Source organism: Euprymna scolopes, chromosome 2 (assembly GCF_053919585.1).
Source record: "Euprymna scolopes isolate OS-2025 chromosome 2, ASM5391958v1, whole genome shotgun sequence".
Classification (NCBI taxonomy): domain Eukaryota; kingdom Metazoa; phylum Mollusca; class Cephalopoda; order Sepiida; family Sepiolidae; genus Euprymna; species Euprymna scolopes.
Window position 1 is genome coordinate 130698724 of NC_136483.1, and position 23413 is coordinate 130722136.

A 23413-nucleotide genomic window follows, 5' to 3' on the forward strand; every position below is an offset into this window, starting at 1 on the left:
TTTGTGACCATCATTAGCTGTTGGAATGAATGAATGAATAATGATGATCATTATTATCGGGGTTGTAAAATTAAAAAAAAAAATAGCAAATTAAGTTTGAGTTGATCTGCAAAAAAAAAAAAAAAAAAAAATAACTTGGACAAAAAAAAAAAAAAAGAAAAAAAAAACAAACAGATTTGTTTCAAAATACTCCAGGGTTGTGAAGGATTGCCTTATGTTATAGATTTTGGGCCTTAACAAATTTCAGTGCTTTTTTATTATTTATAATTGAAAATCGAATTTAAAATTGAAACATCTTGATGTGCTTGCATGTCATGCTGAAATAAGTATCTTCACCAAAAATTAGTGAAAATGATCGAATAGAAGATCACCTAGAACTTTTTTATTAAAAATAAACATTGGTCTTATCGTTTTTTTTTTTTTCTCGATCCACCGTTGATAACCGTGGAAGTACCAGAAGTTCTCGTGAATGAGATAAATCATTCTTTCATATAAACAAGTAATGAATGAACGAATACAACAAAATTGCAATTTATGATAAAAATTGCTTTCTATTTGTAATCTTCTACTTTATTATTTTTAAAAATTTTGGTGCACTTTTTTTTTTTTCTCTTGAAGTACAACGTTCAATTGCGTGTAAAGAAGCGCCTAGATTTTAGTTCTTCCAATCATAATATTTGTTCATCCAGTGTATTCTGCGGGGTAATTTATACAACCGATCCTAGAACAAATGTTTGCTGAGCCAACAATAGTGAATGTACTTATATATTAGCAGCCCAACGAGCTTTTCATCACCAGGTTTCTCTCTTGCAGTGGCCTGCATCGACTTATGTTCATTGTCAATGATATTCCTGATCTTCAGTGACAAACTCCATCATTTTGATGTCATCAGGTTGCTAGTTATGCATCCGTTTCTTTGACCTCCTCCTGTAATTGAATTCTGAATTTCTAAATTCCTATTTAACCTTTTCTACCATTCATCCTCCTGTTGACACTGAAGAAGTTTAAAATATCCTTATTTGTCCTTGCATAGATTCCTCGAACACCAGACGTATTTTACAAATATAGAGGTTAAAAATTGTCAGCAATCAACTAAAAAAATGACAATATCGTTACTGCTTGTTAAAGCTATTTTCAGAAAGTTGAATTCCCAAAACCTTGAAAGACCTGCCTATCATCGTTTAGAATCGAAACGCTATAAATATGTTGAATATGAAATGAGATTTTAGGTTAGAGGCAAACCATTTAAAATGTCAAGTGTAAAGATTATCAATTCCAAAGACTTGCTTAATTAAAGTGCACACATATATTCTGACAGATTGGAATCCATTAAAATAATTAATCCAGTCTAAGTCATATTATGTAAATGAAAAAAATCTGTTCTTTCTCTTGGTTGAGAGCAGAGTTCATTTACAGAATGGTTTGATTTTATTGCTTTGTAAGTTCATCAGCTATTTCTATTTTATGGTATTTATTTGCTTCTCCACCAAAGCAAATTAGGCACAAGGCCGTTTTTAATGTGGGTTAAAAACCAGCTACCCTAAAAGTAGGCAAAAACGGGGGAACTCTGGTTATCAAAAATAGTAATTGTCCCAGTATAGAGGGTTTCCCCTCCATTGACTGGTACAAATTATCTAAAGTGCAGCATCTGCAGAACAGATACTACACTTTGATCCTGGCCCGAAAGCCAAGAACAACAGGGTGTTTATTTGCTCCCCCACCGAGCAAATTAGGCACAAGGCCGATTTTTAATGTGAGGAGTGAAGGGGAAATGGGGATCAACTCCCCGGGGAGTAGGGGAGCTGGATAGTGACAATTGGTATGAAGGGTTTCCCCTACATTGACCAAGGTCTTATATGTGGGGTCGCCCCCACATATGGTCTTTGCTTGCAGTATCTGCCGGGTATTTATTTGCTTCCCTACTGACCAAATTAGGCACAAGGCCGTTTTTTAATGTGGAGAGAGGGAGGGAAAGGGGGAGTATTTATTTGCTTCCCCACTGAGCAAATTAGGCACAAGGCCGTTTTTTAATGTGGAGAGAGAGGGAGGGGGAGGGAAAGGGGGATCCTGCTCCCGAGAGGTGGGAAATGGGAGCTGGATAGTAACTGTGGTCGTAGGGTGATCCCTACCTTGACCAAGTTCAGATATGTGGGGTTACCCCCACATATGGTCTTTGCTAGTCATAGCTTGCAGTATCTGCCGGAACAAATACTACACTTTGATCCCGGCCTGAAGGCCAAGAACAACAGAAAAAATGCAAGCCTTTTTTCTATTTATGTATGCTTCCAAATTAACAGTGACGTATGTTTATTTTTTACATACACAATTCAGTCCTGACTAATGCAAAAAGTATGTGACAAGTGCATTGGTCACTTGAATCTTAGATAATAGCATTTGCACAGTGGTTGTGGTGGGAGATTATTCAAATATGCTATTCTTTATTAAAATGAGAAAAGGATAATTTCTGTTAAAAATGATGCAAGAGAAACAATGAAAGTCTGTTAAGTTGATTGAAAACATTCGCTGTTGTGGTTTTTCTCAAACATGAAAAACTTCTGCCAAACTAGATAATCAACTCTTAGAACAATAGGTTGTTGTCAGTGGTGAATGTGACAACATGTCATCCAACTTCTTTCTTAAAGGCCTTGGGATGAACAACAATGACTAAATCCACATTCTGAAGAATTAAAACCCTGGATTAAGTAGGTGGAGTTAAGCCATTCATGACAACAAGGCCCAACACTCTATCATACCATCTGGAAGACTCAAGCCTGGCAGTCAGAACTTCAATCATATTTCACCTGATATCTTCCCACTTGGATTGTCTGACTAGAACCTCTTGGATTCTTTGTATGTTTCATGGTAGAATGGATCCAGCTGCAATATGAAAGACAATGAGCTAAAACTCTGGATCACCAGAGTCTTTGAGATACCTAAATTGGGAGACAATGATGATTTGAGTTCTAAAACTCAGTCTGGTTCATTAACTGAAATCGGCAAAACAAGTAATGGAAATAAACTAAGCAAAGTTTGACGAATAAATCTTTAAAAAAAAAAACAAAAGAAAATTATGAACAAAATATCAGTATTTGCTGTATCTGCTGTTAATGCATATTAATCTCTTGTTTCATAAATTTCTTATACAAAATATCCGTCACAATGTTCAGCCGGCTAAAACTCTGAGATTTACAAATCTTACATCATCGGATTCTGTATTGAGCTGGTTATGATAAAAAATAATATTGAAATTTCCTGTGTTAACAGGGAGCAAATTAGTGCATACAAAGTTAGAAAAATAATTATAACAATATTGAATTTTCTTACTAACATGCCCCTATTGCAAATTCATAGCCATGGGCCGCCATCAATGGACTTTCTCTTGCATCAAACAGTCATAAACTACGTTTTAAGTTTAATTTAAACAGTTCAAAACTGATCTAACTTATTGGACACTAAAAATGATTAAATTAAAAAAATCATTTTTCTAATTGAAATTGATGGTTTTTCGTAATCAAGTAAAAATTCCAGTTTTACTTGATATTTAATTTTTATTTAACAATTATTCCAATAAATTTTAAAAAAGAAAATATGATGGTTGGGTGAGGGAAGGCAGTCTATTGATAGCATACCACAGCCACGAATCTGGAGTAGGAGCATGTGGGCAAGAAAATTCAATACCGTCAAAATTACTTTATTTCTTACTAGTTTTTGTTCTGACAACACTGGAACTCGGTCAAAACAGTCAGCTGCGGATGGCCTTTTTTTTTTTAAATTCTATTATATTGAACCAGTTGCAAGGGAGAGATTTTAAACGAAACACAAATATCTCTACTAATATTACAGTAGAACAATGATTTTTCAATGTTTCAAACTAAAATCTTTGAACTGCACTTGCAGACTCGCTAAATCTCGATTATAATGAGATTCTATTCTTGGTTTGTTTATTACAAAAATCCAATGTCCGTAAGTTTTAAATTTCAATAGTAATTCTCACATGACTAAAAGCTGAACACAGAAACCTTGTGTGTTGAATTGAACCGATTCTATAATTAATGTCTACTCAAAGAACACGAATGGCCTTGTCTTTATCTTAAGCTGCCATTTCTTTTTTTCTTTAATTTTTCTCCGTTCACTTTTTCTTTCCTTTTTTCTTTACCACCCACGCGTCTTCTACTTCTATGTCAAGCATCTGTTATTTGTATTCTGGCGGCAGCGTTTGCTCATTGAAAATGCAAATAAGAATAGTTCTTTCTATAAATATCCGAGAATCACAATTTATTGCTCGGTTTGAAAATGGTAATGTTTGGAGAAAAAAAAACTGAACGCGAAAGATTAATTATTAATAGTACCAGGAATATCTAATTACATATTGGTTTTTATTCAGGTGTCGCTCTGCTGCTTTCCAAAGAATTTGGTGCTTACATACCCCCCCCCTCCTGTGAAGAAAGCGTTTTATAAAGTGTCAAATAGGTCACCTGTTTGTGTGCGTTCTACAATAGTCGTAAACTTTTAAAATTTGGGCTCATTGCAATGGTTTCATTATAATAACGCCAGCATGACATAAAAAGTGTATTTAATTTTTTTTTTTTAAATAGACATAGAAGAATGATTAAAGGTTCATTTCCACGAGTCTAGTACAGCAAATTAAGTAAATTACTATTTTCAGAAAATTAAAGCTTTTTTTTTTTTTTTTTTTTTTTTTTTTTTTTTACAAAACTAAACTGGCTTTTCCGGCTGGATATTGAGTGGGCTCATACTAACCAACAATTTACTTTCTTTAAATATCAGAAACAAACTGTTTGAGATACTTTTTGTAAATAAAATATTTTAAAAACAGATTGAGAGTTATATAATTAGGATCAACCGACTGTGAATCAAGTATTTTGGTTAGTTTAGCATAGTGTAAGTTCATATGTAAGAGACAAATAGTTTTCCTCCCTCTCTCCAAACGATTAAGGCTTCATGCCTAAAGCAACAAATGGACATATAATTAATGTGATTAGCAGATTATTCAAATTGTTTAACCTTTTTAACATTTGTAAAAGCATTTTTATAATTGTACCGTTTTTTTTTTTTTTTTTTTTTTTTTTTTTTTTACCTAAATAAAATCGTTTGACAAATTTGCTAATTGAAATACTTGAAACATTAATTCCAAATAAATATTGAATTGATAAATTTAAACAGAAGACTACATCTTTCAAATTTATATAGATGAATATTAACATTTTGGTAATTTTGACATAAATTTATTTCTGTGATAGAAAAAGAAATAAATTTGTCCTTTCACTTGCAATTTAGAAGTAGATCACAACTTGTCGAGAATCAAGTCGATCTCTCTTTAAAGAAAGGAATATTTGAACACAAACCCAAAATACCTATTTGAGCTGGATTTTCTTCACATTAAAAACTAAATTTGTGTTGTTGTAGGGAGGTAAGTAAATAAAGACATAAAAGAACTTTAAGATACCCTCCCCCCTTTCATTGAGTCATTTCAACTGACATAAATATTTCAGTTGAAAGGACAGAATAGGATTTATGTTTCTATTAATAAACTTTCAAAGAATCATCTGTAATGACTTGGGCTATTTTGACTCTCGATTGTGTATCTGTTGATATCTTGCATGCTTTTATATAGTATGATGTTGTTCTCGGTTGATTAACTGTGTCAGATATACACTCGAGAGTCAAAACAATAAGAATATTCTGTTGTCATAGCCCTAGTAATGACATTTCAAGAATTTTCATGTCGATGTGTGACTTGCTGTGAGTAATATATATATATATATATATATATATATATATACTAGCAAAAGTACCCGTCATTGACTGGGTTCAAAAACAGCTTTCAGAAAATGGACTCTGATTTATGAAAGTATGATAGGTTATGAAAAGGAAGATAGCTTCGAATTTGGGGGTATCAAAACAAAAGCAAAATATGATGAAAGTAAAAATAAAATAGATAAACCCCATAATTTATTATATCATACCTGTTCACACTGAAACACTTATCACAATATTCTGTGGATCTATATTAAAAAAACCTTGTTAAACTTTGTGACATATTTCCATTCTATGGAGGCCAGGTGCGAACGCAGACCCCACAATTTTATTATATCATCCCTATTTAAGTTAAAACATGCTTATCAAAATATTATGTACATCTATATCAAAAACACTTGTAAACGTTTTTTTTTTTAATTTGTAAATTTTTTATTTCCATACTTTGTGGACCAGGTGCATGTGCAGGCCCCACAATTTTAATGAATAATCATTCTGCCAGATCAAACATACCCATTCCTGTGTCTCGATACATCTTCTATCATTATATGTAATCAGTTTTCTATAATAGTCAACCATATAGAAGCCTATTCGTGACCAGACACACACACAGACACACACAGAGACATTCAGCTTTATATTATAGATATATAGATATAATGGTTGTATCGATTGCTTAATGTAAATCCAATGAAACTCGCATGATTATTAACGACAGATGGTATATAGTTTGTTTATTATACAAGCATTATCGGTTACATATTTGCATACATGTTTCAGTGGAATCCCAATTTAAGGATAACACTTCATCAGACTAAAAAAGAATCGATATTGAAACGGGAGTCAAAATTACATTAGTTTTTATAAGATATTCGGGTGTGGTTTACGTTCTTGAAGAAAGTGGATGTAATTTTTTTACTTCAACCGAAGTTATCGATTCTTTTTTGGTCTGATGAATTGGGATTCCACTGAAACATGTGTGCACATATGTAACCAATAATGTTTGTATAATAAACAGACATATATAATATTATTATTAAAACAAAAAAGAATGAGCTTGTAAAGATTATGATCTATGTTAATATCCCAACCATAATACTGAACTAGTTCAGCACTCTAAATAATCCTAATGGATCCTCCAGCAGTGGCAATTTTATTTTTGTCTCAACCCGGAGCCCTCTGTTTGGGAGTTGGATTTTCTTCACTTTAAAAACTTTGTACCTAACTTGTGGTTTACTAATAAATAAATGAAGTAAATAGGGACAATATATAAGTTATTTTTTAAATTTTCTTATCAATTAACAAAAACTGATTCGGCATTAACAAACTTTATTTGACTTTTTTGTAAAGAAAACTAATTAGATATGTATTCATTGAAAACAACAAGATTTACCTGATTTGTTCAAATTATTTTTTAATCTTACCCTCTCATGTTTTGTAAGTTACATTGACAGTGAATGCATGTTTATTGGTCATAGCTGTTAGAAGTAAAAATTATTCTTTTTTCATTGAATATCCAAGCATATTATACTTTCGATAAACTTTAAATGGTTTTTCTTGAAAGTAATATGCCCAGATCTATAATTCATTTATAACATAACAGATATAACTACTTATCTTTTATGACCACTTTGGCTGACTTGTATATAAGATTCTCTATTTTTCTAATGTGTGTGAATAAGAATTATAAAAAATATTTATTTATAACCCTATTAATGCTAGGACAGACCCTTTAAGAGAATTATAGTTAGACTGACAACTTTAATCTATGTGAACTTCTACCTCGCTGAGTCATTGGACATATTCTGATAACCTTCTAGATTTGTCTGCTTGTTAAAATAAATAGGTTTTTATTCTCTTCCATTCACCGTGGTTGTTAGATTGACCGTATGGTTTAGGAGTTCAGACAGAAGTTAAAATGTTGACTTTGGTCTAAAGTTTGCTCTCTTCCATATTAGCATTTTTAAATCTTATTTTAGAAAAAAATGTTTTTGCAGTTTATGAATGGAAACCTTGCAGTAAAACACAAATGCAAAATCCGTGCTATGATTGTATTTCTTGTGAAATTTTACCTGAGAAAAGTTGTGTGATCTTAGTATTTTTTGTTCAAGTAATAATTGGAATTTATAATTCAACGAGAGTGATCTTTGGTAGAAATTAGAGAAAAATGTGGCATGTTATGAAATTTAAAAAAAAAATGTAATATTTATTGAAACTAATTTCTATTTACTATTAAAATATCGATTTCTATAACGTATCATTGTCTCCCTTCATTTTTTCATTTTTTCTTTCTTGGTTGTTTGGTTTTATCTTGGTTGTTTACTTGTGTCAATCCGTTTGAAGAAGTATCGTTTTTTGTATGTGTGCGCAAGGTTGAAAACAAGTCAGCAATTTTTTTGTAGTTACAAATTTATTTTCTGTTTTTCGTCTGTTTTAGCAGATGTTTTCATCTTTTTATTCAATCCAACTGAATGAAAAAACTTTCTAGGACACCTTTTTAAACTAATAAGAAAAAAACAAAACATTTGTCCTCTGTAACTGCTTTTTTTTCCCAACAATTATGAAATATCTATGAATAATACATAAACCAATGACCCTATTTAATTTTGTGTTCTCCAAAGCGAAAAAAAAAAAATTCCAAGTCTTGAACTATGGACTCAAATCCACAAGACTAATCAAGCCATGTTAAATTAACGTGAGTGCTGCTTTGTAACACATAGCTAATAATGAACTCTGACTAATTAGAAAAATTGCTTTGTATGTATGTAATGACATTGCCAAACAAGTTATCATATCTGTCAATTCATACCAAACGTAATTTTTAAATTAACTTTATATGAAACCATACTTCTAAGAATGACTAAACAATAAATGAATTGAATTTTGCAAAAATACAATTAAAAAAAAAAAAAAAAAAAGACCGGCATGCAACAACTGTTTAAAAAATATATTTTTACCTTTTGTCGTTAATGGAAAAACATGTTAAACTATTTATGGGATTTAAGTTTAGAAAAAAAATTGTTATACATTGTATTTTAAAGCAGACGTTTTAATGGCATATTCTTTGAATTATTAAAAAAAAATGGTAGCATTTTTTTACAAAAACTGGAAAGAAAAGCCCCCCCCCAAAAAAAAAGTGTGTGTGTGAAAAAAAAAAAAATGAAAACGTAATCCTCGGCAACTTTTTCAGGATACAGTTAGCGCGTGCATGTGTGTAATATATAAATCATCTACAACTTTTTCATGGAAGACATTTTACTAGTCTATTATTATCATTGAAGGTGCTCGACTTGTAAGACATTCACAGCAAGAACTAGTTCTTCTACTCCCACTGCAAAGAAGTTTCCTTTTCTTTCCTCCCCATCCTAATATTAAATAGAATTTCGATAAACGATTTCTTTTCAAAAACTTCCTATCTGTGCAACACATCACCACGAAAATGCTTCCCTGTAAACTAAAACAAGATTTTCTCTTCAAATCTAATGTCCACAAATAAATAAATCATTAAACTATATGCATAAATAATCAACATCTTTTCATTTTATTGATCAGTCTCAATCCTCTCATAACCTTCATCATTTAAACTGACAATCCATGCATGTCATTGATCCTTTTGACCTTGATGATTTATAAAAAAATGTATGTGTGAATAAAATATATAGATTTCTAATACAGTAGTAACATTGCAAAACTTTTTTTTATTATAAAGTTGTTGTTGTTGTTTTTTTTTTTTTTTTAAAGATACCAGTGTTTTTAATAGTAAATGATGTGTTTTGGTCTTTGCTAACTATAATATTCTCAGAAATCATTTGCTTAGAAGTCGCATTAGAGTGATTTTCCTTTTTCAGTTGGTCCTGTCAGTTTAATTTTTGAAAATTTTCCATGTTCTACCTCGTATATACTTAGTCGTTTATGGCAGACAAATTCTGTATCCCTTAAAATATAAGTCAATCAAAAATACATTTTATTTAGATGAAAAACATGAGCTGATTTCTAGTTGGTCATATGTTATTTTATACCGAACCCAACCTATTTCGCAAAATAGATATCTGCCAATATTTGTAAAACGAAATTGATAAAATGTATTGATTTATAGTCCACAAGCTGACAAAGGAATCTACTACTCCCCATCCCTTCTCAGACAGATAGGCAAACAACTGAGAGCAGCTGTCACTGGGTTCTTTGTTGGATAACATTGAAATAACATATGCCATTCAATAAGTTGTGCGTGTGTGTGTGTGTGTGTGTGTGTATATATATATATATATATATATATATATATATATATATATATATATATATATATACAGTGATGATCATATTTATTGGCACGGTAAAATAAAAGTTAAATTTTGTCTAATAAATTCTAAAAAAAGGGATTAAATTAAAGAAAATAACAAAGTATATTATGTATTTTTAACTGGCCTTTTTTCTAAAATCCGATTGCTGCATCGGAAAGGCCAGTTAAAAATACATAATATACTTTGTTATTTTCTTTAATTTAATCCCTTTTTTAGAATTTATTAGACAAAATTTAACTTTTATTTTACAGTGCCAATAAATATGATCATCACTGTATATATATATATAATCTTGCAGAATTTTAAATTGCTAATATTTACAAATTGTTGATTTTATTTTTATAGTTATCTCATTGAGAATTTTCTATGTGATCTTAATTGCTTTCATATATACATATGTGAATGCTCTGACGAACTGCAAACACTTGTACCTCCTCGATGTAACTACCCCCGACAAACCCGACAAGCTACTAGGACTCATCCCTTTACAGTAGAGATCCCTAGGTGTAAGAAAGCCGTTTACTCCAATAGTTTCTTCCCCAGAATTGCAGGTCTTTGGAACTCCCTTCCGGGATTCTGCTTTCCCAACTGTACTGATATACAGAAGTTCAAGTGTAATGTGAACAAACCTCTTTCTACTCATCTCCCTTCATAATGACCCTGCTAATTAAGTCCCTGGCAGTAGCCCCCTTCTTCGAAGTGGCACTGTGCCTTGTTTGGGGTGAAAATTGAATATAAAAAAAAAATATGTATTTATATGTATGGAAATATATATAGTGGATAAAAATGAGTAGTTATGCAAGAAAACGACTTGTTTTTCCATAAATACTGCATCTGCATTTTGTGACAGCTTACGTAAACGGGCAGAATATGGCAAATTGTCAAATTTTTTTGTCTATTTTTTTTTTTTGTAATCCATAAAGTCAAACTTAAAACAGTAACATTTTTTACAAAAAATATTTTTCTTTTAAATATAAAAAAATATTTTCTGTTGCTTCTACACATTATTTTATAAAAAAAATATTTATGAAGCTTACCATAGGTTGACCTTTTTTTTTTTTTTTCAAAATTATTTTCATTATCTTCATTGAAATTACTATATAATTAATGTTTTTTTTTTATTTTACTAGCATTTTGAAATTTGATCAGCATTTAGCATATTCCGATGGTTTGTTAGCTGCCAGAACATGCTGGCGCAACACATGCAAAAAACAACAAAAAAAAAAAACAGGTCATTCTCTGCATAAATACCAAAAAATGATCAGTCTTGGTTAAAAACATTTTAGATTTCCTAAAGCCGGTTTGAGAGGATAAAAACGAGTTGAACTTTGAGATCTCTCTTTCCTCTTTGTCCTTGATTTACCAAAAAGAACAAATTGGTATTATTTTAATTTGGTTTCTATTGTCCAAATAAATGAAATGATGAAAAAGTATAATTAGTTATAACTTGTGATTGACCAACTTTTGCAATCATGTTGTATTAAAACACAATGGTGAGGAGACTCTAGGTCATAACCTTTCATGGCCAATTTTGGTTTTTCAAACCTTTCTATCTCGTTCCTGATCCAATGATTTTGTATATACATAGTGACAGCATTATAACAAGACAATAAAGTTTTATAATTGAACAAACAAAATAAAAACTTAGTATATATCTTTGAATAGAGCAATGTAGTTTTCCTGATATACATTGAATCTCCATCATTGATAGATAGGTGTGGGATAGTAAGTTGTACTACACAGGTTCAACAAACCCAGGATAGATGCAAAATAAGCAGGGCCACTATGCATCTACAGAATCCAGCATTTTTACACAACTAATACTCTAACTCTAATAAGGATAAAAACAGATTATACTAAACAGATTAAGAGGTCTACATCAATAAAGATAAGGGGAAATAAGTTTTAGTTAAATATATTCATTAAAATTAATGCAACAAACTAGATAAACGGCTTGCGTGATGAAATAAGAATTATTGCTAACATTACTATCTGGTATATGATCATTTCCAGTTGGGTCTCTGGTTGAGAAGGTATAGTTTTGTAATGGCCTGAAACCTCTACTGACTCTAGGAGGAACCTCACTGGGAAAGTATTTTGATTCAACATGAAACTAAATAAAATAAACAACATGTTTCGTGTACATTTTTCAGGTTGGTTTCTGCATCTTGATTGTTACAAGTTTTTTTTCCCTCTTGCCCTCTTAAAACCAGGTTGTCAGTCATAGTTTGACTGGTAAGAATGCTAGGTGTTAGTCTGATTTTTTATTTTTTATTTTTTTTATTTATTTATTTATTTTTTTTTTAATTTCTGAAGAATCAAGTCTATTGGAAAACTTGGTAAGCAAGGAATCAGCATCAGAATTTTTTTGAATCCTGTGAGTCAATCGTATCTTTATACTCTCTGACTCCACAATTTTAATTCTATTAAGATCTTTTAGCATTCTTTCAGTTAACAAAAGAATGCAAACGGTGTATCTCATGGCTCCATTAAAAGGTTTAAAAGTTAGATGCAGGATGACCAGAGAAGGATGAAGGGCTAAACGTCTGGAAAGTTGTGATAACAATGGAGATGAAGACTTCAGGTTAGAAATTATAAATAATGAAAGTTTTTCATTTCCAAAATATGAATATTAACAGATCTTAAGTTCATGAATTTCTAGTTAAACTGTTTGAACTATATTTTACAAACTTGTAGTTATTGCTACACCTTATTGAAACATTCGTTCTTGGATCATGAAAGTTAAGCAACATTGAGCTTACTCTGTATTTAGATTACCAGTTGTCCCTATTTACTTGCCTCCCTATTTATGAGGGCAGTTAGACACAAGGTGAATTTTTAATGTGTAGAAAACCTAGCTACACTGAATTGGAACCAATTTTTTTTTTTTTTCAGTCTAGAAGGATTTCGTTTCACTGACTGAGGACAAAAAGGTAGTGTAGTATTGGAATAGATACTACACTTTGATCTTAAAAGATGTCATATCTTAAGAAGTAGGTGTTTGATAGGACAGCAAGTGTCTGTAATAGGAAATTCTGAAATTACGCCATTCTCCGCTTATCCTAGCAATGCATCATTTGTTTTTTTTTTTTTTTTTTTAATGTTTTTTTCATAGACATTAAGGTATATCAGCTCAGAGTAAGCGTGGTTGGAGATTGCACAACTCTTTCTTTAATATAAACTTTTCATCACAAATATTCTATTCAAAGAGTATCCATTGTCTCTAGAGAGAGCAGGTTAAGAACCAGCTTGTGAAGGCGCTGATTGTAACACAATAGAAAGAGAAAAAAAAACAACAAAAAAAACCTTTTACAATTTTCTTTTCTCTATCAGGTCATATTGACCTTACTTGTAACATTTTGTTGAGTTTTTCATTTGTTTTTAATTTAATAAACTGAAACAAATTGACCTATACTTACAATCGATTCTTAACTCCTTTCCTCTCACATTCTCCCAACGAACTGCTTACTTTACTCACACTCTCTTTTAGCCATGTGATGTCGCATTCGTTTTTAGTTTATATTAGGTCAAGGTGATATCTGAATGTATAAATTAATCTCCTGAACCTAATTTTCTGTTTACATATTAATACTCCCCGTGAATTGAAATAATCAGATATATATACTAGTGAACATTCTCTCTCTCAAATCTGCCCTTCTTTCTATCGCAAATGAATTGATTAGAATAGATTGTAGTCAGATCACACATCATCTGAACTATAGGTTGAATGTGGCAGAACATTCACGTTATCCAATTCTTCAATTCTTTTTCCTAGTCTTGTCTGATAGTATGCAGCTTTACATGAAAGGTCCCTTGATTTGAGTCTTTTGAAGAAGCCTGTTGAGAATTTTAAAATTCCAAAGTGAATTTTTTTTTTTTTTTCATAATTCATCATTATTTCAACACGGTAGACAAACTTTTTTCTCAACCTCATACTTTGATTTTTTTTAAACAAAGTCAAAATTAAAAACTTGTGAGCTGGTTGCAGAGTCGAAAGTTTTGGAAGAAGTCGGTGCCGAACTTGTACGAATGTCAGAAGTCAATCCATGAGGAATCAACAAACAGTCTGAGTATTGGAAGACTTTAAAACAAGAAATGGGATTCAGATGTTTTAAAGTTCTATGAGTCTGAGTTAGACCTGATACTGTTCAATTTTGCAGCCCTGTTTGTGAGATGTTTTTGTAATTTAGACATGTTTCATTTGTGTAATCAAACTTTTGAGTCTTTAACTGCAGTTTTTGGTAATCTTCCTGTTTGCTTTTTGGTCATTAATTTTAGTTGGACAGAAGGTTTTTATCATTGTTATTCCGTTCTCATTTTTAACATTCTGTTATTCAACTTGTCTTTTGGATTTTTAGAAATTGCTACTATTTGATTTTTGTGAAATGTTGCATCCAGTTATAATAAAACAGATTTTGAAAAAAAAAACAAAACAAAAAAAACTGACTCGTTCTTCAAAATCTGCCACCAAAATTGCCCTTTTTACAAACATCTAAAATGCCTTTGTTTTTGCTTAGAATTCACGAAAAGTTGAAATTAATGACTAGTGACCCAAAGAAACCTGATTTGGTTGCTAAAAGTAAAGTATTTTTCACAAATGTTTAATGGTACACTCAATATTTTCCCCTTATAATCCAACAAAACTAGTGATTTAATGTTCATTTGATGCAAATTATTGAAGGGGCGGACAACTCTTGCTTTGTTTTATGTGAAGATTCCCCTCTCCTATAAGATCACTGTCATATTCTTTACTCTATTTTGCAGAAATATTGCATTAATGTCCGTTAGCTGAACCTTGTATTGTAAAATGTTGCTTGACGCAATTTTTTCAATATTCTATTCTTCCTGGGTAACATGGCAACTTTTTTTTCACACCCTTTTTTATTTTGTTTTTGGTCAGTATTCATAAACAGTATATTTACACTTACATCAAAAGTGCATCAATAAATCTAATATGTATAAACCTTCAAGAGAGTCGGTCATAGCTTATAAGTACTTAGATTAACAGGACTGACTGAATCATGCTTGAATCTGATTCTCTAATCGAAAGGTTGCCAAACATTTTTAGGGGTCAGATTAAACTTGCGTCAGCTTCGAAAGCTGGAAGGTAAAATTAAAGGTTGATGAATTTTTAAAAATTATTTTATGCTTGACATACCTGTTATACTGATCGACTCCTGGAAAGAATGTAATATAGTTTTTTTGCAGGTAACTAATTTAAAAAAAATCTGGATTTTTGATAAAAATTTATCAGATATTTAATGAAACATTGAAATCTAAATAACAAGTATATTTTTTTTACTCTTGAATTCATAAATAAGTGTAGAGCCAGAGGTGCATGCCATTTTTATGAATATTTTTAACTGAAATTTATTCATTCCATTTTTCTATTTAAGTAACTATGTAAAATTTTACAAGTCATGTTTATTTGCATTTACAGTTTCATTTCTTGACTTTACAAATCTCAGTTTTTTTGTCTCTATGGTTTAATTCCACTTATTGCATTGCAATTATTTTTACCATTCAGTTTTTATTAAATCGTTTTGGATACTGTACACATTGAAACCTTCCTATGCACATATTCGATATAATTTCAATTGACTGAATGTGTTTTAGCTTTTATTAGTTATGGAAATCTTGAATGAAATGGAATTACATGCTTAGTATAAAAAACTATAATTTATAAAGATGAAAAAAACCGATTAGCTCCACTTTACATATATATATATATATATATATATATATATATATATATATATATATATATATATATATATATATAACGATATAAATAAATATGGTGTAATACTTTACTGCAATTTCACAGGATTTCCTATCATCAAAAGTGCATCAATAAATCTAATATCTGTTAATTTGAATACTGGGTAAAACAAGTGAATGTTAATGTTTTCTGAATGTTTGATGCTGCAATATTCATAAATGTTATTTCTTTTATATCTCTATAAAGCCACCATCTGCACATGCATGAAGTATTGCCGCCACATTTGAACTAATGAACCAATCACTAGCCTTTTCCATTTTGGCGCAAAAACAAATTTTTTACTTAATGGGTCCTGTACTGTCTGCCAACGTCCCTATAATGAAAATACTTTAACCCTAACCTGACCCATTCGATTAGCAAAATCTCAATTTTTTACTTTGATAGCTTCTTTCCTTACTGCTTGCCTTTGGCATTCCTGACCTGTTTTCCTAACTGTACCAACATTCTCCCTCCTCTTCCAGGCTGACACTCCCTTTTAAATCTGGTCTATATCACAGTCCTTTATGCTTCAGTGGCAATATGCCTTGTCTGGGACTAAACAAAAGTAAGAAAAAAAATGAATAAAAAACATGAAATATTTATGACTCATCATTCAGCATTTATTTTTCTTGTAAATAATAATAAAAACGAAAACATTCGTGCATTTTTTTTTAATCTGACGATTTATAGTGAATACATAAGTATTTAAAAATATTTCTTGAATTAGGGAATGAATTTAAATCTTGTCCTAGGTAATAAATTGAAAACCTCCACTTGTTGAAGTCAGAACAACAACAACAAAGAACATGTATATTAATTGCTAAACTGAGATGCATACTGGTCCACCTCCACATCTATTCTTTGTCAGCCAATTCCTGTACTTCTGATGCAGTGAGCTGACTAGGAGGACAGTTAAAAAAAAGCATATTTCCTCTATAACCTTTCATCCGGTGTAAGCCTTACAACAGCATAAACTAAATTTAGGCAAAAGCACGCCCCCCTCTCCTTCTCAAAAAAAAAAAAAAATGAATGCATTTTAAACGATTATGTTTTTTAATCTAGAAATTCCCAAGTTGTACAAATGCCAACTGACTAAATTGTTTAATCCCAATTGTAGTTGGATTATGGGATAATCCACACTAATCCTCTTAATTAATCAATATAAAGAATTTAATTTTTTTTCTTTTGTTCTTTTGTCCACAAGTGCATTTTGCTTAATTATTGCTTAATAGCAATGGTGTTTAACGCGTATTAAATCGTACAAACGAAATGCTGTCTGAATTAATGAAGAATGAAATGTTCAATTGTCAGTGACATTTTTTTTTATATGTCATCAAGTTGGTGGCAAGGTTTTGGAATCTGATGGCTTTTTGGAAGGAGTCCGACTTAGAATCAACAGCTTGAATATTGAAAGACTTTGAAATAAAGGAGTTTGAGTGTAGGTTAGGGTATTTTGTAATTCTAAGTACCTGAATTGCACCTTATACCTACCGACTCTGGGTGGAAGATTTTCTTTTGCTATAAATTGGATGTCTTGTGTTTGACTGTAAGCTACATTCAGTGGTGAACTTGGCCTTCGGGACAAGATCAAAGTGTAGTATCTTTTCTGTGGGGAGGCATAGTAAATAGGTACATTCAGTGGTGAGGTTTTGGGTAGTTACTTTGTGGTTGCCATTATTCTCTTGTCCATTGTGGAGGAGGGTGCTAATGTTTCTTGCTTAAATGAAATCTGGTCTGGATATGATGTAAAACTGTATTCACACAAACGCACGTGCGCACACACACACATACACATTATGAATAACAGATTGAAGAAAACATATTTCAAGATATTGAGAGTTCATCAAAATGCACTAAATAACAAAAATTGTTGATATGCTTTAAAACAAAAACAAGTTTCTTCATTGTTATGTCCAACTTTGTATATAAAAGTGCAAATAATTAAATTTTTTCTTCTCTCTAAACATGTTCCCCGAAAATCCATCTAAAATTTAATCTAGTACCAATAATGAGGTATTTCTGATAAATTTGCAATTCTATCAATAGTTTTCGAGTCTCTAACATAAAAAAACAAGTGAAGCATGCATGGTGGCCCGTGAGTGCACAGTGAATAAGGCATAAAAAAAATTACAAGTTCAGCATTTGCCCCCCCCCTCATCCTTTAGCTCCAAAAGTCCCTTGGGGACGTCAAATCCTGGTGAAAATGAACAAACACTGCAGTTTTAGGCCTTAACATATGTAAATTAGAGTTCTGCACCATGCAAAAAAGAAATGCTAAGTCCATCATTTGCCCCCCCCCCCTCCCTTCCATTTAGCTCTCAAAGTCCCCAAGGCCTTAACATATTTAAATTTAAGGTCAGCACCATGCAAAACTGCTAAATAGAAATACAGACTATGTTGGACAAATATGGTAAAATAGTCCCAAAAATGAAGTGTTTTTATTAGCTCTAGAAGAGCCCCTGAGGCACACCCAAGAATTATCGCGAAGTATAGACAAACAAAATTGTATAGAAATCAGTTAGTTACAACTTTTCAGAAAGTTTTATAAAAATCCAAGGCATCGATTTTTTTTTTTTAATAAGCACAAGTGTCAATTTTAACCCAAAAGGCACCTCTGGGGGTGGGGGCAACCGGAGGTTTCCTGGAAAATCCGTTCTGTTACTTTTTTACTCATATCATGTTTAATGTTTGTGCAAACTTTCAAAAATTCCGATGTGAGAAAAGTGCAGATATATGAACGGATGACCGGACAAGGGTGAATTTACAGGTCCACCTTCCTTTTAGTTGAGGGACCAAAAAAAGCCAGTATAGTGTTTTTCTATAACTAGGTATTACAAAAAAGCCGGTTTAGTTTGCGAAAATGAGTAAATATAGTGAAATTCCCTTCCATTTCAATAATCAATCATTATTTTCATTATAATCAATAATTTATTTTTGGTTATTTTGATTTAAATTTGGAGAAAATTTCAACATTTTCTTTTTGAAAAATCTATAATTCTTTCTCTTGTGGCATTAAGTTCCCCCCCCTCCCCCGGTTAAAATTAGGTTACGATTTTCAGTGATGGCGATTTTGTTTTTTAGCTTGGTTTTCTACTTAATGTATACAAATTTGTGTGAGGCCACTCATTAATATAATGATCTTTTTATATGGTTTTAAGTTGTCTTTTACAAAAAAAATCAAAGTAGAAAATTTTAGAAATAATTTTGTTGCTCTATTTTCAGATTGTGTTCTGTTTTGAAATGTTAACAATATTTTTAATTGATTTATTATTAAAAAAAATAAATCCCGCTTGATCTATGCTTTGAAGTATATCGCAAAGAATTCACCTGTTAGCTGTTGAAATTAATCTTATAGTCAAATTTTTACGACTTATTTTTATATATATATTTTTTTATCTTGATGGGGAGCCGTGCCACTCTGTTTAAGAAATTCATCTTGATTTCAGATATTTTGGCCATTGACCACTAAAATCCATGACGTGTGCGTGTATAATATATATATATATATATATATATATAGTATTTATTTTTTTATTTATTTATTTTTTTTGTTTCATCCTTAGAGAATCCTCATTGTGGAGATAACTGTTTAAGCCAATCACACAGGTCAAACGTCGGAACATGAGTCCCCTTTAGCTATATTCTAAGCACTATAAGCAATGAGGCCAATTACAACCATTACATGGCAAGCAGAGAAATAAGCCCTATTTATGTTAAATCAAGCAAATGCACATCTTAAGTCTTCTACAAATCATGTAGAAAAGGAACTTGTAATATATTTCCCCAACACTTGGCCTTGATGAAGAGACAAAAACTTGCTGCTATCATTTTAAATGATCTGAAATAACAGCAAGGGGCAACTTGATTCCAAATATTTCTCATGTTATATCTCTCTTCTTTTGGGAATAGGATACAATTATGAATATCTCCAGTATAAAATGAAATTTACTTTATATATGAAAACCAAAGAGGGGAGATATAACATATGAGAAATATTTGGAATTTGCTGTTATTTCAGATCATTTGAATAGCAAGTTTTTGTCTTCCCTCCATCAAGGCCAGAAGTTTTGGGGGAAATATCAGATATTTTGTTTTTCATATGTAAAACTAGGAAAACAAATGACTGAAGTATTGGTAAAGGTGCAGTATCTTTTCACCCACGAAAAATCCTTTAAAATTACCACTATAAAGGTTTTCAAGGGTGCTGAAAACAAAAATAACAGTAAAAATCCCAGAAAACTAGTAGTTTCCAAGATATGAAGAAATTATAAAGTGGAGGATCAATTTTCCATATTTAACGTAAAATGAATATCCACTTTATAGCCACCTTGGCTTATTTTACGCTAAATTAGGATAGAAAAGTGACCTTCCCTTCTTGAAACAGTAATGTGCGACCTTAAGGGCAAATGTCACATAGCCCACTACACAATTCAGGTCATTAGCTTTCCAATGAGCCTTCATTTGTTAAATTCTGATAAGTAGTTGCCGAGATTTTGAAATGATAAAATTGCCCCCAAAAGTGGTATATCTTTATATGAATATATCTATACTTGTCGTCAAATTGAATATTGAAATTCTCATATCTTTTACTTCTATGGGCCAAAACTACATGAAAATTTGCTGGCTTTTTTTAAGATTATAATACTCTTCTATGGTTAAAATTTTATGACAATTGGTAAAATAGAACCTATATTTTCAAACTAATAAAATATACCCAAATTAGCATATATATATATATATATATATATATATATATATGTGTCCTAGCAAGCCAGCTTTAGTTTTGCTGCTTTGGCACAAAATTTGCTTCAAGGCCACAGGGGAGACAACCAAGCAAAACGAAGCAAAAAGATAAATAAAATACACATTGGTCTTATTATAGAGTAAATAATTATTTCTAACAAATAATATGCTCGTATGGTTGCATATTTTTGCTAATGAACAGGTTAGTCTTGCTTTACATCTTTATAACAAAAGAATGCATAGAGCAAAAAAGCGAATTTACATTCATAAAATCAAGCAAATAAAACTAGAAATTTTGAAGTAAAAAAGAAAACGATTGTTCATTCAATGTTTTTAAATTTTCACAATATATTTTTGATAAGTGCTACATTTTCTGATTATAACATATTTTCTTAATTATTATTGCAGCTATTTGCTATGTAAGTAGAATGTAAACTGATCCTCCTAGTTTTGATATTCTATGAGGATTTCTGCACTGCCCCACCACCATCACCACCACTCAAGTTTTAACTTTTTTTTTTTTTTTTTTTTTTTTTGAGAGGGTTTGTAGCGATTACATTTTTGCCAAATATTGTTTTTAGACAAACTCAACTTTCCATGTAAATTTGTAATAAGTGAAAATAATGAAGTGAAAATTCCATAACCAAACCAACAAAGTCTCCTGTTCTGTATACATATTTCCCTATGCTGTCCAGGTTATCTGGGGTTGATCAAATCTAAACATGTCTTTAAGAATCTTATCATTCTCATAGCATTTCTTTGCATGTGACACATGTTCTCAACTCTCTCTGGATAAATTTCACTTCCATACATCATCACACTGTATACACGTGCCTGATAGATTCTTTATTTGGGCAACAGTGATAACACTCTGCTAGTTAGTAATGACAGAAATTACTATTTATGATCTGGGAATTTGGAGTTTAACAATATTTTAAAGAAAAAAAAAACTGTTCCCAAATAGAAATTTTAGACGGGGACAACAATGAAAGTTTTTTGCTTTATTGCATTTTCTTTTCTTTTTTTTGTCAGTCCAGAAAAGATGGATTTCCATTTAAATTGTTAGAGCTTTGAAGATGTGAGGTGGCATGATGTGGTCTCACTTGAAACCACACCAAAGACCAGAAATTTTGAGCTGTGCTCTCAAGTGTTGAACCATTTGCATTTTGAGGGTGCTGGCAATGGTCCTCTTGTCATAACTTGGATTGGTAGAGAGTATGAGTTGTAAAGTGGTGCATCTCCAATATCGCTTGTTGAACATTGTCACTTTCAGACATGATAGAAGGCTCCTATCGCTCTTGGGATTTGTACGCAACTGGCCAACTAGTAGATGGTCTGCAACGAAAAAGAAAACCAGTTTTCATCAAATGGAAATGGAATCATATCTTCTAGGGCGACAATTTTATCGTTCCACCTTGTAAATAAGGTTTGATGAGTTTAAACTATTTAATATTAGAATTTTTGTTCAGTTCTAAGTAGTTATATTCACGGAATCTTTTAAATCTGTCATAGGCATTGTTTTAAGTTAACCGCTGAGAATAAAATGAACTAAACATAGGGTTTTATTTCAGCAGTTAACTACGAGTTAAATGAGAATAATTAAATCACAAATTGACCACCTCCTTATTGAAATCAAGGCAGAATTCAACAAAATGTGGAAACTTCGCCATCACAAGAGAATAAATGGTTTCTTAAAAAATGACCCCGCCCCCCTGGAAACGAAGGTATCAAGAAAAAACAAAACAAAACACAAAATTAAAATTCATACACCACCCAACTCTACTTAACACATCCAAGATGATAGCCATATCAAGTCCTGTATTCTCCAAGGTAATTATTTACCCAGGTCGTATGGTAAGCTTATTCAGAAAGAGTCCAATTTAGTTATTTGTAAAATTTAACTTTTTTGTCTAAATTTCTCCCCAGGATGCTTTTCTGATATTTCCTCCATTTTATTATTTCAGTTCTTTTCCTTTCTTGAAAGATGCCTGTTAGGCCAAGAAGGGAATCGCCCTGGGTAATTCTTACTTGCCGCTCTTTTTTCGTTTCGTTCTTTTTCACATTCTTTGTTCTGCTACACTTGCCATAATATCACTGAAGCATTCTTGTCAGTGATTTAAAAAAAAAAAAAAAAGTTTATGTAACTTAGATATGTATTTCAACTCTTTCCATGCACATCAATTTTTGTTTGAGATTTTAAAGACTTTTTGTTTCATTTATCTATATACATTTATTTATTTAGACATTTTTATGTCTTTTATTTTAATTCACTTTTTTCTTGGTAATAAAAATTAAAAAAATAGAAATAAAACAAGACCTTTATTTACTTGCATATGTCTTTTTATCACTTTTTCAATATGTACCACTTTTGTTGGATCTATTTTTTTTATTTTCGTTATCCATTTGTATGTTGTCAATTTCTACACTTATTTTAGAAAATGACATCCTCTATTCTATTCGATCCAATAATTGTTCCAGTAAAAGACTCTTCCTGACATCCACCATAATGACTCTGTATACACGAATCTTTTCGATTGGCCAATCTTTCTTCATTACCCAATAAAATTGTTGCTTTTGTTACAAAGAAGAAATTATAAAATGGCTTTGTAATTTTCTTTTTGAAAATACTTTCATTTTACTTATCATTTTTCATTTTATTTTTCGTTATAAGTAAAAATTATAAAACATTTCCAAACCTTTTTCATTTTAATCCATCTACGCCTCTTGCTTGTTAATTTACTTTTACAAAAAAATAACTAAAGAACAAAGACGAAAGAAATAATATTTTGATAAAAACAAATCTTTGTTTTAAATAAAACCAAACAAAATG

General features: G+C 31.1%; 1 protein-coding gene and 1 long non-coding RNA gene across 4 annotated transcripts in view; both read left to right on the forward strand.

Moving 5' to 3' along the window:
• Window positions 1-23413, forward strand: part of LOC145296141 (uncharacterized) — a 165790-nt gene that overhangs the window by 40357 nt on the left and 102020 nt on the right. Inside the window, exon 2 of one of the 3 annotated variants that reach the window (XM_080142328.1) lies at window positions 22548-22600. The exons of the other annotated variants lie outside the window; for them this stretch is intronic. The gene's annotated coding sequence lies outside the window, so the exon portion shown is untranslated. The remainder of the gene's footprint in view (window positions 1-22547; window positions 22601-23413) is intronic. 3 annotated transcript variants of the gene reach the window in all.
• Window positions 411-3026, forward strand: LOC145296135 (uncharacterized). The gene is made up of 2 exons (XR_013869972.1): window positions 411-1980; window positions 2236-3026. It is a non-coding gene; the product is annotated as an uncharacterized LOC145296135 (long non-coding RNA).